The sequence below is a fragment of the Oryzias latipes genome, chromosome 22 (assembly GCF_053564925.1).
Source record: "Oryzias latipes strain Hd-rR chromosome 22, Olatipes_Hd-rR_3.1".
In the NCBI taxonomy this organism is placed as follows: Eukaryota; Metazoa; Chordata; class Actinopteri; order Beloniformes; family Adrianichthyidae; genus Oryzias; species Oryzias latipes.
This window is the reverse complement of record NC_136258.1, coordinates 1,613,072-1,633,030: the sequence shown is the minus strand read 5'-3', so window position 1 is coordinate 1,633,030 and position 19,959 is coordinate 1,613,072. Positions and strand designations below refer to the sequence as shown.

Below are 19,959 nucleotides of genomic sequence, written 5' to 3'. Positions count from 1 at the left end.
GTCTGTTTATTAGTTCTAACTGATGCATTGGGGTTGTGATATAATATTTTGATCCAATTGATGAATGCTTCTCCAAAACCAAACTTATGGAGGGCAGCAATAAGGAACTTCCAATTAACTCTGTCAAAGGCTTTTTCAGCATCCAGCGATAGTACCGTCATTTCCTGTTTTTTAATGGTGGCAAAGTCTATTATATTAACTAGTCTACGGACATTATCATCCGAGTGTCTGCCTTTGATGAATCCAGTCTGGTCGAAGTGAATTATGTGAGGAGTGATTTTTTCTATTCTCTGTGTTAGTGCTTTGCAGATAATTTTTACATCTGCATTGATTAGAGAAATAGGGCGATAGCTTGAAGGACTAGTGGGATCTTTGTCTGGTTTTAGAAGAAGAATTATGTTGGCTGAGTTCATGTTAGGTGGCATTGATTGGCTCTCATTAATAGATGTGACAGTTTTATAAAATGTTGGTGCCAGTTGTTCCCAGAATTCTTTATAAAACTCAGCAGGAAAGCCGTCAGGCCCTGGTGCTTTACCATTAGGCATAAGTAACAGAGCTTCATGAAGTTCAGACGGCGAGAGCGGAGAATCTAAGTTTGTGATTTGATCCTCATTTAGCCTGGGTAGGTTTACATTATTAAGAAATGAGTCAATACTTTGCTCTGACGGATTGATCTGCGGTGTGTACAGGTTTTTATAAAAGTTTTCAAATGCGTTATTAATTTCGACCGGGTCATGGGTGACATTTCCTGTTTGGTCCATAATAGAGGTGATTGATGATTTTTCTCTGTTAATTTTAAGCTGATTAGCCAGAAATTTGCCAGATTTATTAGAGTTTTCAAATCTTTCAAGTCGTAGCCTTTGTATTTGAAATTGTGTTTGTTTATTAATGATGTCATTTAACCGCAGCTTTAAATTTTTCAGATCTCCCAGAATGTGTTCCTGTGCAGAAGCAGCATAAGCAGTCTCCAGGGTTTTGATTTTATTTTCTAATTCTAATAAATCTGCTTTCTCTTTGCGTTTTTTGTGCGTTGAATAAGAAATGATTTTCCCTCTCATGACTGCCTTTGCTGTTTCCCAAAGAACGCACGGTGGGATGTCTGGAGTATTGTTGAAGTCTAAGAAGGTTGCCCACTCTTTTTTAAAGAATTCAAGAAATTCCTGGTCCTTTAACAGAGACGTATTAAACCTCCAGGTTGTACCAGAGGGTGTGGATTTTTCCCTAGAAATGTTTACAGAGACTGGTGCATGATCACTGATAATGATTGGATGGATATTGGAGCTTTGAATATTTTTTAAAAGAGAGTTACTGATTAATAAATAGTCTAAACGGGAGTGAGAATAGTGAACTGGAGAAAAAAAGGTGAACCCTTTAGTGCTTGGGTGACATGAGCGCCACGCGTCGCAGAGACCCAGATCATTCATGTACTGCTTTAGAATACTTGCAGATCGCCATGTACGCTGGTTTGCTGCTGTGCTGAGTCTGTCAAGTTCAGGGTCCAAAACAAGGTTGAAGTCTCCTCCTATAATGATTGTGGAGTCAGAGTGAACTGAGAGTGAGGTGAAGAATCTGTGAAAGAAGGAAGAGTCGTCAACATTAGGACCATAAATACTCACTATACAATAGTCCTTATTCTGAATGGATATATTAATGATTACAAATCTGCCTTCTGGGTCAGTAACTGTATCCTTATGAGTAAAATTAAGATTTTTATTAATTAAAACAGCAACTCCTCGTCTTCCTATCATCTCTGACACCCCTGGCCAGGGCGGCTCCAGGGAGGAGAGCTTCGTCGCCATTGCGCCGGTGGACGGAGCGAATCGTGTCTGTGCGGAGCAATCGGACTTAATACTGTACGTTTTGTGTATGAGGGGAGGATGTGTTGTTACGTGTGGGAGCCTTCAGACTGCCATCTGTCCCGCAGCTCTATGTGAACGAGCAGCAGGAGAACATGTCTCCAGCTCACGAGCCGGCTGTGGTCGGTGTGAGCTATTCAAAGTAAAATTCCGCTCAGTCCTTAGAAACCGTTAAAACGATCACGTCAATTTGTGTTTCCAGTCGTGTCCCGACAAAATAAAGGCTGATGTTATTCCCACATATTTACATGCAGCCAGCTGCAGATTGCAGCTTTTCCATTGGCAGCTGACCGGCTTTTCCAAACCCGTTGGTGATGGTGGATTTTTTCACGCTGCTTTTAACGATTGCTTTTAACTTGAAAGCTGCGTCATATCGTAGTGGCGATCACGTGCACGTTTGGTCTAATGGGACCAAAGGATTCTGGGATGCGGCTGGGAATGCGTGTTTCTTTTTGTTGAACCATGACTGAAGTGTCTAAGACCTGAAGTCAACTCCATGCTATGAGGGGCCGTATAAGACATTATTTATTCTGAACCATTCACATTCATACATTCTTGCTCTCACAGTCATATATACTCTCTTTCGCATACATATATTCTCTTATGCATCCATATATTCTCTCTCTCACATTCATACATTCTTGCTCTCACAGTCATATATACTCTCTTTCGCATACATATATTCTCACTTGCACATCCATATATTCTCTCTCTCGCATGCATATATATTATCTTACGCATTCATATATTCTCACTTGCACATCCATGTATTCTCTCTCTCGCATGCATATATATTACTTTACACATACATACATTCTCACTCTCATTGTCACTCTTAAAAAAGAATGTATGTATGTGAAAGACAAGTATATATGAACGTGTGAGGAAGAGTTTATATGTGTGTGAGAGAGGAGTATGCATGAAACGGAAGTGACTTTGCATGAAAAGGAAGGCACTTTGAATGAAAAGGAAGGCACTTTGAATGAAACGGAAGGCAGATGATTTCTCGTGCTCTGATTGGACGAGAGGCCGCCACCTCCCATTTTGAACACCCTCTAAACCCTATCACTTGTACTGACTCATAACTATTAAGGTTACACAACTTAAACGTCATTTTGTAGTTGATTCAACTATAAAGTATTAAGCTCTATCAAGATTTTTTCAAATGTAACTTAACAGTGCTAAATATTTTAAAGCTTATTTGTATCTAGCACTCAAAAATTTTAAGATCCCTGAAGTAGCGTCATGACGTCATCACGTACTGGTGGGAGGGTCTTTCGTTTTCTCTACGTTAGCTCAGGTGGCCATGTTGGATTTGCCGAATGCGAGTATGCGACGTTTGAAATTGAAAGTCGAGCATTTTATTTTTCTGCAAAGCGTTGCGATTTCGTCCCGCTTCAAGACGCCCCAACCTCGAGTTTTTTTTTCCATTCGCCTCATCGCTGATGGTGCCGTCTTGTCTTCAGCCCTGATTTAATTTGGTAAGTATCGTTCATGGTTTATTTTGAATGAATGCTTTAAAAATGCTCTTATACTACCGTAAATGTGGGTTACTGTTGTTTAAACATATGTGTGTTATGATTGTTTTAGAGATTAATGTGGAAATGTATACATGATTAGTTTGTCATAGCAGACGTATGGCGAGCCAAACCCAAAATGCATTTCTGCCCGTAAGTTACGACAGTGATGAGGTTTTTTTTTTTCAGAGGTAGAAATGATCTGTTATGCTGCAATCACACTAAACATGATCCGCGTGTGAAATTCGCGTTGGAGGCCTCTGTCTGTGGCTAAAGTTTGCTGCTGGACATTTGTCCAAAAATGTCACTCAAAGCCTCAAACGGTTGTGTGGGAGGAGCTACCGCCAACAGTTTTAAGCCTGGTTGCTACATGGAAGCATTGGGTTTTGAATGCAGTTTTAAGCTTTTATAAATCACTGATCTCCGTTATAAAAAAGGTTTTTGTAAAAATAAATTAATCAACGTGCTCGTGTTGTGTTCAGGTACCGAACTACAGAGTGTTCAGTGTTTCACCTCCAGGTAGACGCCAAGGCCAGCCAGGTAACTTGTCTCAGTTATTTGTCTAGAGCTATTTAAAAAAAACAAAAAATGCAATAGGTTGTGTAGTGCAATAAATGTTTTTTGATCAGAATACAATTGAAACATTTTTTAACATTGAAAAATCTCTTTTGGACTTTTTCAGATACTGAACTTCAGAAAGTTCACCAGAAAGTCACCATTTCACCAGAAAAGAGGTGTCAGTGGGTGAGTTTTATACTTATTTAATGCATTCATCCTGAACTATTACCATTATTAGATTTATACGGCAGCATGGAAACATTTATGCACATTTTAACTAGCCAAAGGTCTAAATAGAGCTGAAATTATTTACAATTTAACTAAACATATTTAGATTGCAGGCTGAAGGTGGCACAATGGAATGGAGGTGCAAGTTGTGTTCTGTTACTTTGGCACTATGCAGTACTACATATAATACTGCAGTACTACATAGCCAATATTCCAAAGTGTTTCCACTGCCATGTATGTGGAGACACTTTGGAATATTGTCATGTCTTTATGACAGTATATTACAATAATAAAATGATGTTGCATTAGCACCATTCCATCATTTGAAACCATGAAAACTCATCTGTCAAGATCTGAAATGGATTTATGTTGAGTAGATGCAGTCAGAGGAAATTGTGCAGTTTTTACATGTTTGTGTAACTTAAAGCTGCCCTTTTCTGAGACTAAGTCCACCAAAACAGACAGGAACTGGCCAGCTTGGTTAGGATTTATGACCTCCAGGTGAATTTCTAATGTGCATAATTCAAAAACGGATAACAGCTGTAAGAAGCCAAGGTGTAACTTGCCTTAAAAATGACTTTGGGTCTTTGACCTGAAGTGGATCATGCCATGAACACTGTATTGTCCTCTTACTAGAAATAGACATCTAGAAAAGGTATCATTTTATTATTTCTTAAAGTTCCTTGAATAAATATTGGAAGTGTTTGCTCTGCATTTGCTTCAATGGTAATGGATATTTCTTTTTATTCTTTTAGGACCAGCGTGATGTGAACATGAGACGGGCACTTGTCCTCCTTGAACTTCCTGTTTATCTGCATGAAGATGCCTCCAACTTCTTCAAGACCAGTACAGTAAGTGCAAACGACTCCCTGTCAATGGTTTTCACTAATCCTTTAATATTGATTGAGATTTTATTGAGTGACATAATAAATAGGGCAATTGTTTGTAGTTTGTAAACTGAGTGATATTTTTAAATGGTTTTAAAAATGAGACGGAAGATGAAAGGCGAACATCAGGGACTCCTGATTGGAAGGAGTGGGAACCTTTTCGTTTACCTTTTCTGCTCCTGATCCATCATTATTCGAATAAAGAAAAATGAAGCTTTAGTCTTAAATTATTTTATAAATGTCCTCCTTCAGAAAAATGCTAAAGAACTTTTTAAAAACACAATTTTAATTGGAGTGGGTCCTTAAAGCATCATAGCCAGTTGATTAAAAGCTAACAGAATGTTAGCATGAAAAGATTCCCATTGACAGATGGCAGGAATGTCAGTTTTGGACATTAGTGTGATGAATATCTTTGAGGGTCTGAACTCATCTGTGTTTTTTGTTTTGTATTTTCCAGAATACCAGACCTCACAGACACTGCTGTGGGTATCTTCTCAGTTGTCGTGGGGACGCTCCGGATGCTGCCGTCAGTGGTCCCACACATCTGGCTGACTAATCTCTTCTAACTCTTCGGGGACATCTATGCTCTGGACCTACAGCACCCCAAAAAACTTGAACTTGCCTTCATATTTATTCAGAATGCTGTCTTGAGCCTTGAGGACAGCAAACCACTGAAAGGACATTTATTGACGCTGAAGAATGTTTCGTTGAGTGAGTCTTCCAGAATGGACTATTTGTTGGTTTAAGTGTTATGTAACTAATGTGTTTTGTTGTGATCATTTGCTTTTTCTGCCGTACAATACAAAACCAACTCTTTTTGTCAATATGTTGTGTGGCACTCTTATAATGCAGTTTTATTGCACTGATTGTTTCTTCATCCTCTTGATATTTGTGCTTTTTTTTAAAGAGCAATTAAAAAAAGTGTATTAAGCAATCACTATTGTGTGGCCTTCACGTTTGTTGGTTTTTATCAATGTTGGCCTTTAAAATGTAGTGGGGCAGTATCAATATCTCTGTTTAGAATACATTTTAAGCTGAAGAATTTTAAATATTTTCAATGCTACAAATTTAATGAGTTAAAGAATTTATAAAGCATTTGAGTGAATTTTACATATTTTATGAGTTGAGTAATAAAAAAATATAGTTAGTTAAAGCGTTTTTTAGTTGGAAAATATTAAAACCTTTAAGTAAATAATCTCTCTTTTATAAGTTGAGGAATCTTAATATTTTTTATATGAAATAATACAAATGTAAGCCAACTGACAATATGAATTTTAATAAATGTTAACTTAAAAGTTTTAATAATATAACTTAACTGTTGCGTAATCTGTTACACAATAATTTTTAAGTTCAGTCAACTCGCTAGGGATTACAGTGCAGACGCTAACATGAACCAGCAAGAAATCCCAAATTAACAGACTTGTGGTGTGGAAAGGTAAGTTTTTCAGCTAGCAGTAATAATCAAAGTATCCGTTCTCTGTTTCAAAATGAGATTGCCACAAAACCGTATGTTATCTCATACTGGAACAGCTTTGGATGTAGAATTCAGTGGGAAAAGGTTTGGACCCTGCCACAAAAGTATTTCATCACCAATAAAATCAGAGAAATTTCTTTCAAAATTCTTCACAAATTTTATCCAGTGAAACATTTCTTTACTAAGTTTAAAAAAGATCTGGACATAAACTGTTCATTCTGTCATTCCTCACCAGAAACTGGGCCTCATCTTTTTTGGTTTTGCTCTTTCACTCAACTATTTTGGAAAGATGTGATACATTTTATAAGAACTCATCAATGTGAAGATTATAGATTATTTTACGAGCATATTATTTTTGGATATTTTACACAAGAAAGACTTAATGCAGAAAAAATATATGTAGTTAATTTACTTATAATTATGGCTAAATACTTTATACACAAGTGTAAATATGCCAACAAAAAAACCGTGTTTTATGTTTTTCAGAAAGAAATGGTTTTGTATGTGAACAGTATTAAATCTTCCACTAACAAAAAAGCTGTCAGAACAGTTGAAACATGGTCTCTCCTGAAACTTTAACAGATTCCTTTGCCTTATTATTTTTGTTTTCTTTTTGCATAACCTGTTTTACATGGTTATCATTATGTTTTTTTTTTTGTTCATTCTCATGGCGAACGTGAAGATTGTATTTTGCACACAGTGGAGTTTTGTGTTTGGTATTTTGTATGTGCAAGATATTGTTAATAAAGTTTATTTTTAAAAAAAACGAACCGGCAAGAAGTAGCCACGGGGGTCCTGCAGCCATCGGAACCTTAACAAATATTTCATCTCCACCTCACCGTTGCCTTTTTTAAGAAATGACAGCTGGTTTTCCCACATTTATATGTAGTTATGGATCGAAAACAAGAGGAATTTGTTTTAATGTAAATGCGTGTTCCAGCGTCTACAGGAAGTGTCGCCCATAATTCACGCAAAGGCTCATGGGGGCTAGGAATAAGGTGGATACGGATTTTCTGTTTCGGTGGCACTTCTATTACCATTATTGGTATTTGAGACATTCCTTTGTGTCTCTAGAGATGCAGACAGATTTGTGACCACTTGAGGTGAAGATAAAATATTTCTTAAGGTTCCGATGGCCTTCTTATTGGTTCGTGTTAGCGTCTGTTCAAAATGGGAGGTGGCGGCCTCTCGTCCAATCAGAGCACGAGAAATCATCTGCCTTCCGTTTCATGCAAAGTGCCTTCCTTTTCATTCAAAGTGCCTTCCTTTTCATGTAAAGTCACTTCCGTTTCATGCATACTCCTCTCTCACACACACATATAAACTCTTCCTCACACGTTCATATATACTTGTCTTTCACATACATACATTCTTTTTTAAGAGTGACAATGAGAGTGAGAATGTATGTATGTGTAAAGTAATATATATGCATGCGAGAGAGAGAATATATGGATGTGCAAGTGAGAATATATGTATGCGAAAGAGATTATATATGACTGTGAGAGCAAGAATGTATGAATGTGAGAGAGAGAATATATGGATGCGTAAGAGAATATATGTATGCGAAAGAGAGTATATATGACTGTGAGAGCAAGAATGTATGAATGTGAATGGTTCAGAATAAATAATGTCTTATACGGCCCCTCATACCATGCTGTTTGGTCGCATAGAGTTGTGTTCAAACATAAGTGATTTGTTGCTTGGAGTTGAGTAAGCATTCAACACATGCTCTGAAACTGAAAATACATTCATGGCGGCCGTCAAATAAATCTGTAAATTAGCCGCGTCACCGAATAAGCCGCGGGGCTGTAAGCACAGGACAAAAGTAGCGGTTTATAGTCCGGAAATTACGGTAGGTCCATCACCTACAGTTAAAAGAGGCTTGGTGCAAAATATCAAAGCGGTGTGAATGTCACAAATCTTGTTCCAGGCTTTTCTTTCTCAGTTTTATTCTGATATATAGTAAGAAAGACTTGGTGTCATATCATTCCGGCTGGACAAAGATTCAAGATTCAAGAAGTGTTTGTTGCCATATTCAGTGAAGTTTCTCAGAATTGGAATTTGCTCCGGTGCCAGTGTGCAACATAAAACAAAAGAACAACAGTAAGCAAAAAACAAAAACAAATGACACAATGGTCAGAACAATAAATATATAGAGTAAGTAGTGCAAAACAGTGCCAAAAACTGAGAATGATCAAGGTGCAGGTAGTGGGCTGGTGAGTGACTGGACATAGAAGTGAAGTTTAGGGGGGGAGGAGTTGAAAGGTGTTCATGAGTCTGACTGCAGAGGAAAAGAAACTGTTCTTGTGTCTTGAGGTTCTGGTCCTGATAGACCTTAGCCACCTGCCTGAAGGGAGTAGTTCCAGTAGATCATGTCCAGGGTGAGAAGGGTCGGCTGCTATCCGGCCTGCACGTCCCCGGGTTCTGGAGACGTAAAGGTTCTGGACAGATGGAAGGCTGCAGCCAATCACCTTCTCAGCTGAGCGCTCAATACGCTGCAGTCTGTTTGTGTCCCTTGTTGTGGCTCCAGGGTACCACACTGTGATGGAAGAGGTGAGGATGGACTCAATGATGGCCGTGTAGAACTGCACCATCATCTGAGCCGGCAGCTCGGCATTATTAGTTTATCCTCCATGATACATTCTATAACGGTTGGCACTTCTGTGAATTATAAGAGACGCCATCATTTGTCAAAGTTTGACTTGGTGTAACTTTCAATGTGCATTTACAGACAACACGTTTTGTACGTTGAGCCCAAAAATGGTCGTAAAAGCTTGTGTGAATGCGTGTATGTGAGTTTTGTATGCAGGGGCCCAAAATGCGCACTTATGCATTTAAACAGACAATCATTGGAAGAGGTTGCTTGAATCTGTGTGCTGAGCTGTAGCTCGAGAGCTCTAAAGATCTACACAGATATTATAACTTTCTTAAATGCACCCCTTATTAAATAATCTAATTCAGCAGTGCCTATGTTTAGAATTGCACATCAGTCCATCCTCCTTTTTTTCCACTGTTTATAATGATAAAGGATTCAATTTGGCCAGGCTAACATTTAGGGTGAAAGCAGCTTAATTCTCAAGCACCTATACAACCTATCCCTTTTATTTGTCATCCACTTTGCCTGAAAACGAACATAAAGGCATTTTAACACATTGATGCAGAAAAAGGAGGCACAATAAACATGAAGACTAATACCTGCCATTAGTCTAAATAACTGCAGCCACTTTTCAAAATGGTCTAAATTTAATTTGCAGTAATGTAGATGCTTTCAGAAGTCGTAGTCTGATATTTGACATGTTCAAACTGCTCATGAAGAGGCGAGGCAGGGTTCAGCCATTTGTGCCTTTATTCCAATTAACACTGTTGCTGCTAAATGCTGTAGGTGGTGTTCTGTTTATTTGAGTTTGCAGAAGCAGAGGAAGAGTTACGCTTTTAGCAGGCTGGAAGCACCTCTGTGAGTCTGTTTCACTCTTACATGCTAACTGTCTGGCTAACGGCAGGCTCAAGCCCTGCAGTGCAGTGATTAATGTGAGTGTGGAAAATACACAGGGCTCAGTGGACTGGAGCTAAAAGCTTGACATTTTTCAAGTTCAACACCCAGAGCACCTCCACTTATCAAATGTTTATCCCCATGCACCTGTAAGCATGCTGTGGAAGAACTGACCACCTAGTCGTCCACTGGAGACTTTCTGAATACTTAACACTTTCTGAGAAGAACTGTCTATGTTCCTCCTTTTTCTGTCTTAAAGCTTTGGAGTTTTTTTTTTATTATTTATTTTTTTCTGCTGTAGATATAGGGGTTTGATTTATGGAACCAAAAAGAAAAAAATTCAGCTGGTAACGGAAAAGAAAAACTTTCATAGACTTTGTGAGATGTGAATCATCCTCTCTCTGTCATTGCAGTAGTGTGGTGTGCATAAACTGTACTTTCCACACCACAAGGACAATCGTATTACAAATAGCATTGATAAAATATACAGCCTACAAAAAAAAATAATGGAAGTAAAACAGTGAGTTCTTTTGTTAATCCTCCTGGAATGATGTTAATCTTTGAATTCATTCTTCTACTGTGGAAAGTGTTTTCACAGTAACGAACTGCAGGTCATTATAATGCGTATCTTCTAGAGCATTTTGTTTTCTTAATGCCTCCACTTCCGAACCATAGAGTCATTAGTGCTTTTCTTTTTTTTTGCAGCTTGACATGGCGCTGTGGCAGACGTAGTAATGTTCCCTGATCAGTTCATCACTGTCAGTATACATTGAGCTGTGTTCCTGTGTCAGCAGGAAATGATCTGACAATGTTTGAAGTATTCCTCTGCTAGAATCCCTGAGTTGGCTGATGAAGAAGTAAGTGACAAAAAAATCAGTGTATTGAAAATTATTAAAAGGTTATTGGTTGAATGCTGTATAGCATTCAACCCTTTGTTTTCCTCTTATTGGTTGAATGCTGTATAGCATTCAACCCTTTGTTTTCCTCTTACGCTATCTTCCGCCGTTTTTCGGCACTTAACTCCTTCTACAATTTTCAACCTATTTTAACCATTCAACTATTAAACTGTTCAGCTCTTTCAGCTTATTACTGCTATGACTTTTGGTTTTTCAAATCCTTGAACTTTTTAAGATATTCCAGGATTTTCCATGATTTTTTCTCCATTGAAATACATGGAGAATTTTTCGTGCAGAAGTTCACAGTTAAACTTCTTCTACAATTTTTCACCTATTTTAACCATTCAACTATTAAAATGTTCAGCTCTTTCATCTTATTCCAGCTATGACATTTTGTCCTTCAAATCCTTGAACTTTTCCAGATAGTCCCGGTTATTCCCGGATTTTCCAATATTTTTGCTCCATTGGCCACACCTTTGCTTCTTTAAACAATTGTAACTTTAACATTCTTTTGGCTAGAGACACCGTTCAAACATTGAAATGTTCACAAGGTTTTGGACTTCAATATAAGGCTCAAAATTATTATGGGATGGCAACACCACCTACAGTTTGGCGCCCATTTTTTGCCAAAATGTGAGGCAATTTTAAACTTCTTCAAACTTTCACCTATTTCAATCATTCTACTATTTCAATGTTCAACTCCTTCAGCTTATTCCTTTCAGCTATTACTTTTGGTCCTTCAAATCTTTGAACTTTTCAAGATTTTCCAGGATTTTCCAAGATTTTCGCTCCATTTAAATACATTGAGAATCCTTGAAAACCTTTGGTTCTTTCAACCATTGTAACTTCAACATGCCTTTAGCTAGAGATACCGTTCAAACGTTAAATTGATCACAAGGCTTTGGTCTATAAAATAGGTTTAGAAATCATTATGGGATGTCGACACAACCTACTGTTTGGTGGCCATTTTTTGACCAAATCTGAAGCAAATATTGCATTTAACTTCATCCATGGCTGGAACTGAACATATTGAAAATCACTGGATCTGGACATATAAGGAATGTGGGCGTGGTTAGCAAACAAACTTCGTTGCTATTGACGTCCAAAGGTTTACTTTTTCTGATTTGTCTGAAACTGACATCGATTGGTTCGTCATCCCCAGGCGACCCAAACATAAAATGGTTGCTATGGAGATAGAATTAATAGAAAAGCCGCCATTTTGAAAAAAGTGGATTTTCTATCAACTTAGACATGTAGCTTTTACCAATATGATACTCTCAAACAATGTGTTTTTTTGAGTCGGTTGATGATGCTGATTCCAATGCTAGCACTTTTAGCCATTTTAGCAACATCTTCACATTTTCAAAAGTTTAGCCATTTTTTCAACAATTTCAGCTTTAATGCTTAACTCCTTCTACAAACTTTGACCTATTTTAGCCATTCTACTATTACAATGTTCAACTTTTTCAGCTTATTCCTGCTAGGACTTTTGTACCTTTACCTTTTCAAGGTTTTTCCAGTACAGTTCAGCCATTTCTTCAGCTAATTCAGCTTTCATTCAGCACTACAGCATTCAACCCTGCATTTTCTTCTGGAAATGCAGCTCCTTCTAGTTAAAAGTTGGATTAAAGTTGTATGGAGCTCTGGGCGTCAAGCAAAATGCATTGCTGGGCAACCCCTGCAGTCAAATTAGGCAGATTATATGGCAGCTGTCTGCATAAACACAAAAATAAAAGAAGTCAACAAATGGTTTCATGCCCAGTCGCGTGTACAGAGGGGAGGAGTATGTTAATTATTTCATAGCTTCATATGGTCCTGGAAGTGTGGTTTGTACTCTAACTGCTTGCAATGTGTGTGTCCATCTCAATGTGTTGTCCAATCAATACTGTCTGCCTCTTACTCCTAGCTCCCGTCACACAGCCGAACAAGGTCATTGTGCTGCACTGTGGAAAGATACCTAGACAAAACCCGTCCTTCGGAAATCATAACAGACACTTGTTTCCATCAAAGTTTTCTTCATCAAAGTTGAATCACTTAAAAGGCCTTAAATGTATGTAGTATAAGCAATATGTATAAACATCAGAAATACTGTAGGAGTCCCCAAGTGAAGCGCTTCATAAAGTCACATAACATTTTACAGAATTTGGAACTCAGTGAACATATAAGGCGCAACGGATTATTAGGCACACAGACAATTTTTGAGAAAATTGAAGGCTCCCAGGTGCGCCATTTAGTGCGGAAAAAATGGTTATCTTGAATAAACCCCTAAAAATATCCTAAAATTGGCTACAAATGTGTAAAAAATTGAGGAAATCAGGTGAAATGATAGTGCAACTTTTTCCTTTGTGATTAGACATTCATCTTACTGTATCTCCTGCTGTGATCAACACTGAGGCTCTGCAAACAGCAAAGAAAAGCGACCTTGAGCTTTAATGATGTTTGTGGGAAGGATCTATGGCATCTGATTCAGTTCCTGATTTAAGAGGTCCACTGTCTGCCTTGAAAAGCAGTGCTTGAGGGGGGTGGGGGGTGGGGGAAGGGTCTTTGTAAGGACTTATCTATCTGTAATTTATTACACTCCCACTCTTCCACTCCTCCTTTTTTTCTATGCTGTGAGTTGGATATCAAACATTGGCTCAAAAGAAGCAAACACCAAAGGTGGTGGGTTTACAAGCATATATATAAGGAAATAAATACTTTGAAGTAAGTTAATTTGCTTTAGGAGGACTAAAGTTGAAAAAAGTCATAATTCAGAAAGTAATTATGTTCCTCTTGGCCGTCTGGTAAATGGATTTGAGAGTGAACGGCTATTACCAGGAATACAGCAAAAGCAGTAAAGAAAGAGCCATTTATGTCAGCTCATAAATGCTTCAACCCTGTCTAACTCTCTGTCAACGTATCTGAACCATTACTATGCACACGCGTATCAGTTCATCGAAGCCAATTCAGTGGAAGATGTGAAATTCTAGCTAAAATGTCTAATATGAGGGTTTTGCAAGTTAAAAATCAATTTGGCTAACATTGCAGGAGTGTTTAATCTTTTAATAATAAATCCAGATATTGCAGAGTTTCAGTAAATGGTTATAACATTTCCACTGCTCTTTGGTTGAGCACTAACACAATCAAACCTCCATTCAATCTAAAGACCATCTGCTGTCCCCTCATGTTTGAGTCTGCAGATATCTTGTTCAAGTGAGTTTAGCCACACGCAGGCTGGCTGGAAGCAGTTAGTGTGACCCAGGTAGTAACTGAGCAGAATCAGTAGTAATGTGAAATATCATGCATGAAAATTGAGTAGTCTGTGTTACATTGTGCTGCTAGTTTGGCACTTGTGAATACAGATGTGTGACTAAGTGAAGCTCTACACTGTTAAATGTTTTATAAATCTTAGAAATAGCCATCTGTTCAACCTATGCTTATTAAAGACTTTAGCGGAGGTTACATGGACAAAAGTAATTGGAATGAACGCCTGATTAGAAGAAAAATGCATCATGTAAACCCGCCGTTCGGAATACTCTGCTTCGATCAGACTCATTTGGATCAAAATGTCTTTCTGATGGAGATAGGTGGGTCATGCCAATTATTGATCCGACCATGGTGCATGTAAACAGTTCATTCCGATCGTGGGTCACTACTGCTCTGGCTTCGCGTAATGCATGGACGGTGAGGCGCTGCAGAGGAGGCTTTGGAGTGTCAACAGGACCGGCCAACTGCTCCATACGTGTAAACCGTGTCTCTGTGCAGTCCAGCCAGACTCTCTGCTTTGCGTTTGCGGACAAGGGAGGGTGCTTTGTTACGGTGTGTGGGGGGACTTTGGACCGCAGTCCATTTGCGTAAGCGAGCTGCCAAACTCAGGAGAACCATGTCTCCCAGTAGAACTGTCTCCCGGTGTGTGAGCTATAGTTGCCTCAGCTTTTATTCCAAAGATTTGGCAGCCAGCCCGGCGTTTATTTGAGACAGGCATCTGTTTGAGGACTGTTTTTGTGATGGATTCATTTTGCAGTGAAATTCCATGAAGAAATGTAGAAAAAACACCAGATGAACATTTCAGGGTTTATTGGAATGACAAGGACATTGTATTATGTTCTGATTAGCACTGGCTGCAGACGTTTCTTTCCTCTTTGAAGCATCATCCCCTCTATATCAAAAATTTCCTCAGAGGAATCGACAACAGTGACTGACCATTCTCAGTGAATGAGTCGTTGCAATGGGATCTCTTGGGTCTGACTCTTTGCTTAGATCTGGGGGGATCCTGTGGTAGAGTATTCTGTGAAATTGAGTGAGCGGTCGCTGATGTGGACAGGCCCCCTAAATATTGTTTCACTTCAGTACAAAGACCAATTTCTACATTGCTCTAGAAGAAAGCAGAGCTAGATGCTGAGCTGCACATTCTTAAGTCAAAGAAAGCAACTACTTCTGCACTAGCTGAAGCTCAAGCTGTGGAAGAATCCATGCAGGAAAGTGGAGACGTTGCTCAGTGAACACAAGAATATGTGGTGCAACAATCAGAAGATCATGGTGTTTCTGAAACCCTCTGCAATGATGAAAGTGCACTCCAGCATCAATACCTATCAGTTTTAGCACCACAGCCAGCATTACAGAATGACCACTTGTGGACACCACAGAGAGAGCCTGACAGCTGCTCTTCTAAAGCAGACTCAAACTCAAGTGTCACTCTCAACCGTCATGTTTCGTCAACTTCGACCAAAGGGATTTAGTCCAAAGATAGAAACAAGTAATCAGAATGAAACCCCTGATAAAGTCAAATACCGTAATTTCCGGACTACAAGCCGCTACTTTTTTCCTGCGCTTACAGCCCTGCGGCTTATTCAGTGACGCGTCTAATTTATGGATTTAATTAGCGGCCGCCATGTACGTACTTTCGAACTCAGTGAATAGTTTGAATTCTTTATCTAACACCAAGCACAAGGCATTTATATTCAACACACCTCTAAGCAGCCAAACAGCATGGACTTGACTTCAGGTCTTAGACACTTCAGTCATGGTTCAACAAAATGAAACACGCATGCCCGGCCGCATCCCAGAATCCTTTGGTGCCATTAGACCCAACGTGCACCAGATCGCCGTTACAATATGATGAAGCTTTCAAGTTAAAAGCAATCGTTAAAAGCAGCGTAAAAATGTCCACCGTCACCAACTGGTTTGGAAAAGCCGGTCAGCTGCGTGACGGAGAGAACAGCGCATGGAGTGAATTTACACTCCATTTACGGTTTCTAAGGAAACCGTAAAAGCGGAATTTTGCTTTGAAAAGCTCACAGCCTCCGTGTGAGCTGGAGACATCTTCTCCTGCTGATTGAGCTGCGGGGCCGATGGCAGTCTGAAGGCTCCCACACCTAACAACGCACCCGCCCCTCATACACAAAACGTACAGTATTAAGTCCGATTGCTTTGCACAGAAACGATTTGCTCTGTCCACCGGCGCAACGGGGACGAAGTGTTCCTCCCTGAAGCCGCCCTGGCCAGAGGTGTCGGAGTAGATAGGAAGGGGAGACAAGGAGCGCGCGGGGCGGGAGCGGAGCGCAGAGGCTTCTGAATTCTGACGCACGCGCCGCACTGAGGCGCGCGTATCACGCTGAGGCGCGCGCTTTTCAGTCGCCGCTGCTGTATTTTACCGGTGTGTTTTCTAACCAGTCCTGTTACTCCAATAACGCTGCCGCGACACAAGCGGAAGGAGAAGCTGTACCCGTTCACCCCTCCATGCACTGCTGATACTTGCTCATTCTTAAACACTACAACAGAATGGCGAGCCGGGCATTGGCCCCGCCTTTAGCCCCTAAGACTCATGGGAAATGTGGAATCACGGATGTAAATTTCCTCATCATAACTGAGGGATGTAATAGCGACTCGTCGCATTTCGGGCAGATACTCGGCAGAATTGCAGGTTACTCCCCTAGGGCGGGTCTGTTAATTAACCCACTTGCTTAGCGTCCTATTTAAGTCAGGTGTACAATTGTTCATTCTCTCTTACCTTCAGCGCTCATTCTTTGCCGGTCTCAGTGCCCGCGGGTCTCCGTCTCTTTCGGCGTCTTGCTGTGTTCCCACCGTTCTTCGGCTGGATGATCCCCGTTTTTATGATGTGGGGTTTTCGTTTCGCCGCGTCTGCTCTGCTTGCAGTGATCCGCGGGCGGCTGTCGGCGCACAGCGCGTTCGTTTCGCCGCGGTCGCGTGCATCTGCAGGGGGTGTGCTTTCCGCGATGTTCGGGATGTCCGTGGCCCCCGATCAGGAGCAGTCCGGGTCTTCTCGTCTGCCGTGGTCGGCCGACTTTCTGCGGTGAGCGGCAATCAGTCCTTTCCCGTGTAGTTTTCTAAGGGTGCGTTTTTCTTCCTGTTTACTTCGGTGACGTCACGCCCTAAGGACCCTGGGAATTGTAGTTTTGCTCCGGGTCCTTCTTGATGCACTTCTGATTCCTTTTCTGCTGCGTAGTTCTGCGTCGTCCGGTTGTTGTTTTTTTCAGGGGTTGTGGGGTCCTTTCTGTGGTTGTGAAGGCTGGCAGTCCTCGTTTGGACAGGTCCTCATGCTGGCTGAATTTATCGTGGCTTTTGGCATTTGTTTTCTGTTGCTGTTTTGTTCTTTGGGAGCTGTGTGTAAATCTTATCTTTAATTTGATGCTGGCTTTATTATTATGGCGGTTCTTCTGTTTGTTTTCTTCGTTGTTGTGGCTGCTGGTTAGTTAGAATGTGAATCAGTGTCTCTTGGACCCGTCTCGGCTCTGTGGACATTTTTCCCTATGATTGGTCTCTCTTATGCAGCGTCTATGGCTCATTTTATTCACTCAGCGATCCTCGTTCATTGCCCCCGCACATTCTGCATCTGGTTCTGCTCCGCCTGTTTTTTCCCTGCTCTGTGTACCCCAGTGGGTCCTGCCCTGTCCTCAGGGACTTGCGTCGGCCGCATTAGTGAGTGTGTCGATCCTTCGCGGCCTTGTTTTCTCGGCTGGGGGTAGTTCGGTCCTGGGCCGCGTGTTCCTGTTCTGGATTTTCGTTTTTTGCGTTTGATCTTTCCCTCTCTATGCCTGGAGTGGTTTTGTGATGACTGTTGTGTCTTCAGGCTCCCTCCACTTGTTCTCCTGTGTCTGCGCCTTCTGGTTTGGGGGAAAAGGATTTAAGAAGAGTGGTTTGTGTTTGTCCGGCCGCCAGAATCTACAGCTCTGATGGTTCTTAAGGGGTCGTCCGGTTATTTCATCCTTGGAGATTATATTAAGGCTGTTTCAATATTGAATGATAGTATTGTGTCATCGGTTGACTTGGTTAATTAACACCTTGAGCAACTTCTACCCTGACCATAGGAAATATATCACTTGCGCTCTCAAGCTTAGTTCAAGAGTTAAATCTTGTGTCCACAAGTCAGTCTTCGGTCTGCCTTTTCTAAGCAGATGGCACTCTGCTAGATGCATCCCCATTTGGAGGCTTGTTATACTCCGCCTCTGAATGCTTAAGGTTCAGTCTAGCAAGAATAATATCAAAACCTATGATCCCTCATGGCTCTCAAGTTCTCTTTTGCAGTATCCAGTCGCCCTTGGCTAAATAAAAAATTTGAGAACCATTAATATCATATACAAGGCATCAAATCCAGCCGAGCTGTATTCCTCTGCTACGTGGGATGTTGACCTTCCTCATCTACAAATCTCCTTGGCTACTCTTCCCATCTACTACTCCTACTCCTCGATGGCCTCCTGAAGGTGCGTCCCTCTGAAACTGTCAAAGGTTACTTTTGTCATCATTGGAATATATAAAAAATTGGTGTTAAGATTTCGTGCAGGTCATATATTTCACTATTATTTCACTGTTGGAATTTGTAATTATGGTGGTTTCTAGGGTGCGATAAATCCACAATGGGTCTTTACCTTAACTATCTACTAAATTTCACTTTCTCAGATTTGTTTTTAAAAGCACTGTTATTTAATTTATCTCAATCATTTTGAAACTGATTAGTTTCTGGGTTATTTATATATTCTTGTCAAGACTAATACTGCTTTGTTTTTTATCTATGCATCGCATCCTGAGCCTGCGAACCCTTACGCCCCGATCAGCTTCTCCGTTTCCAGGAAATGATGTCACCCATGCATTCCCTGATCTGGTGCTGCAACGATGACTGCTCAACGTACCTATTGCTGCACTGAAAGTGAAGGGGTGGTGGACCTCCTCTGCGTTCCAAGGACACTTCTGGCTTGAATCAATCTATGTCAGCTGCAGAATGAGTGTGAAATTCTTGGATTATAAATGTTGAAAGAAAATTATTTGTCAGGTGGAAGCCTAAAAAAAAAAAAAAAAAAAAAAGGATGTTCTGGGTTTGCATTGGTATGCGATGGAGCTACAAAAGTGGTTCGTAAGTTCATTTATATGTTAGTGTATCAATGACGCATAGTAATTCTAGCCGTTGAGCTCGTTCCTAATATTTAGATGGAACTCGATTTCGTGGAGTTTGAGGGCGTTTAATTGGTATGCCAAATTGGAGAAAACTTTGTGGCCGTTAAGCTCGTTGTGGTATTGTCGTTGGAGTTCGTAATAATGGAAGTTATTAAGCCTGCGTGAGTAGCATGCATAATGTGTATATAATGGCGTCGAGCCCGTCATAGTGTGATGGCAGCTTAGAATAATGGATTTTACTAAGCTTGTGTGAATATTATGCCAAATGAAATGTTTATGGCCGTTAACCCCGTCATAGTATGTGATGGAAGCTTCAAATATGGGGTTATTTCATTCATGGCATAGGATGTCATCGGGAGCATTGTATTGGATGTAAGTTTGTGTCTTCCTAGGGTCGTCCATGGCGGCTAGAATTATAGTTCCGCACAGCGTTTTGCGGACGTGGGCTTTACGTTCTAAGATCAGGTAGGAGTACTTCTTATGTCGGCTCCCATTTCATTTCTTTCCCTCTCTCTTTGAGGTAGTATTCTCCCCTGGTGAATGGGAGCGGCCCAACGGTCAATGGTGCCGGGGTAAACACATAGCAGATACACTAGATAGCATGTTCCCTTCGTAGAGTGGTTCTCGAACGGGAGCGGCCCAACGGTCAATGGTGCCGGGGTAAA

The 19,959-nt window shown here is 40.5% G+C and overlaps 1 long non-coding RNA gene across 1 annotated transcript; it reads right to left on the bottom strand.

Annotated features, from left to right (window-relative positions):
- Nucleotides 1-1,042: 1,042 nt before the first annotated feature.
- Nucleotides 1,043-17,254, bottom strand: LOC144988987 (uncharacterized). Its single transcript, XR_013653103.1, has 2 exons — nucleotides 16,896-17,254; nucleotides 1,043-1,569 (listed from the first exon to the last, which is right to left on the bottom strand). It is a non-coding gene; the product is annotated as an uncharacterized LOC144988987 (long non-coding RNA).
- Between the last annotated feature and the right edge of the window lie 2,705 nt (nucleotides 17,255-19,959).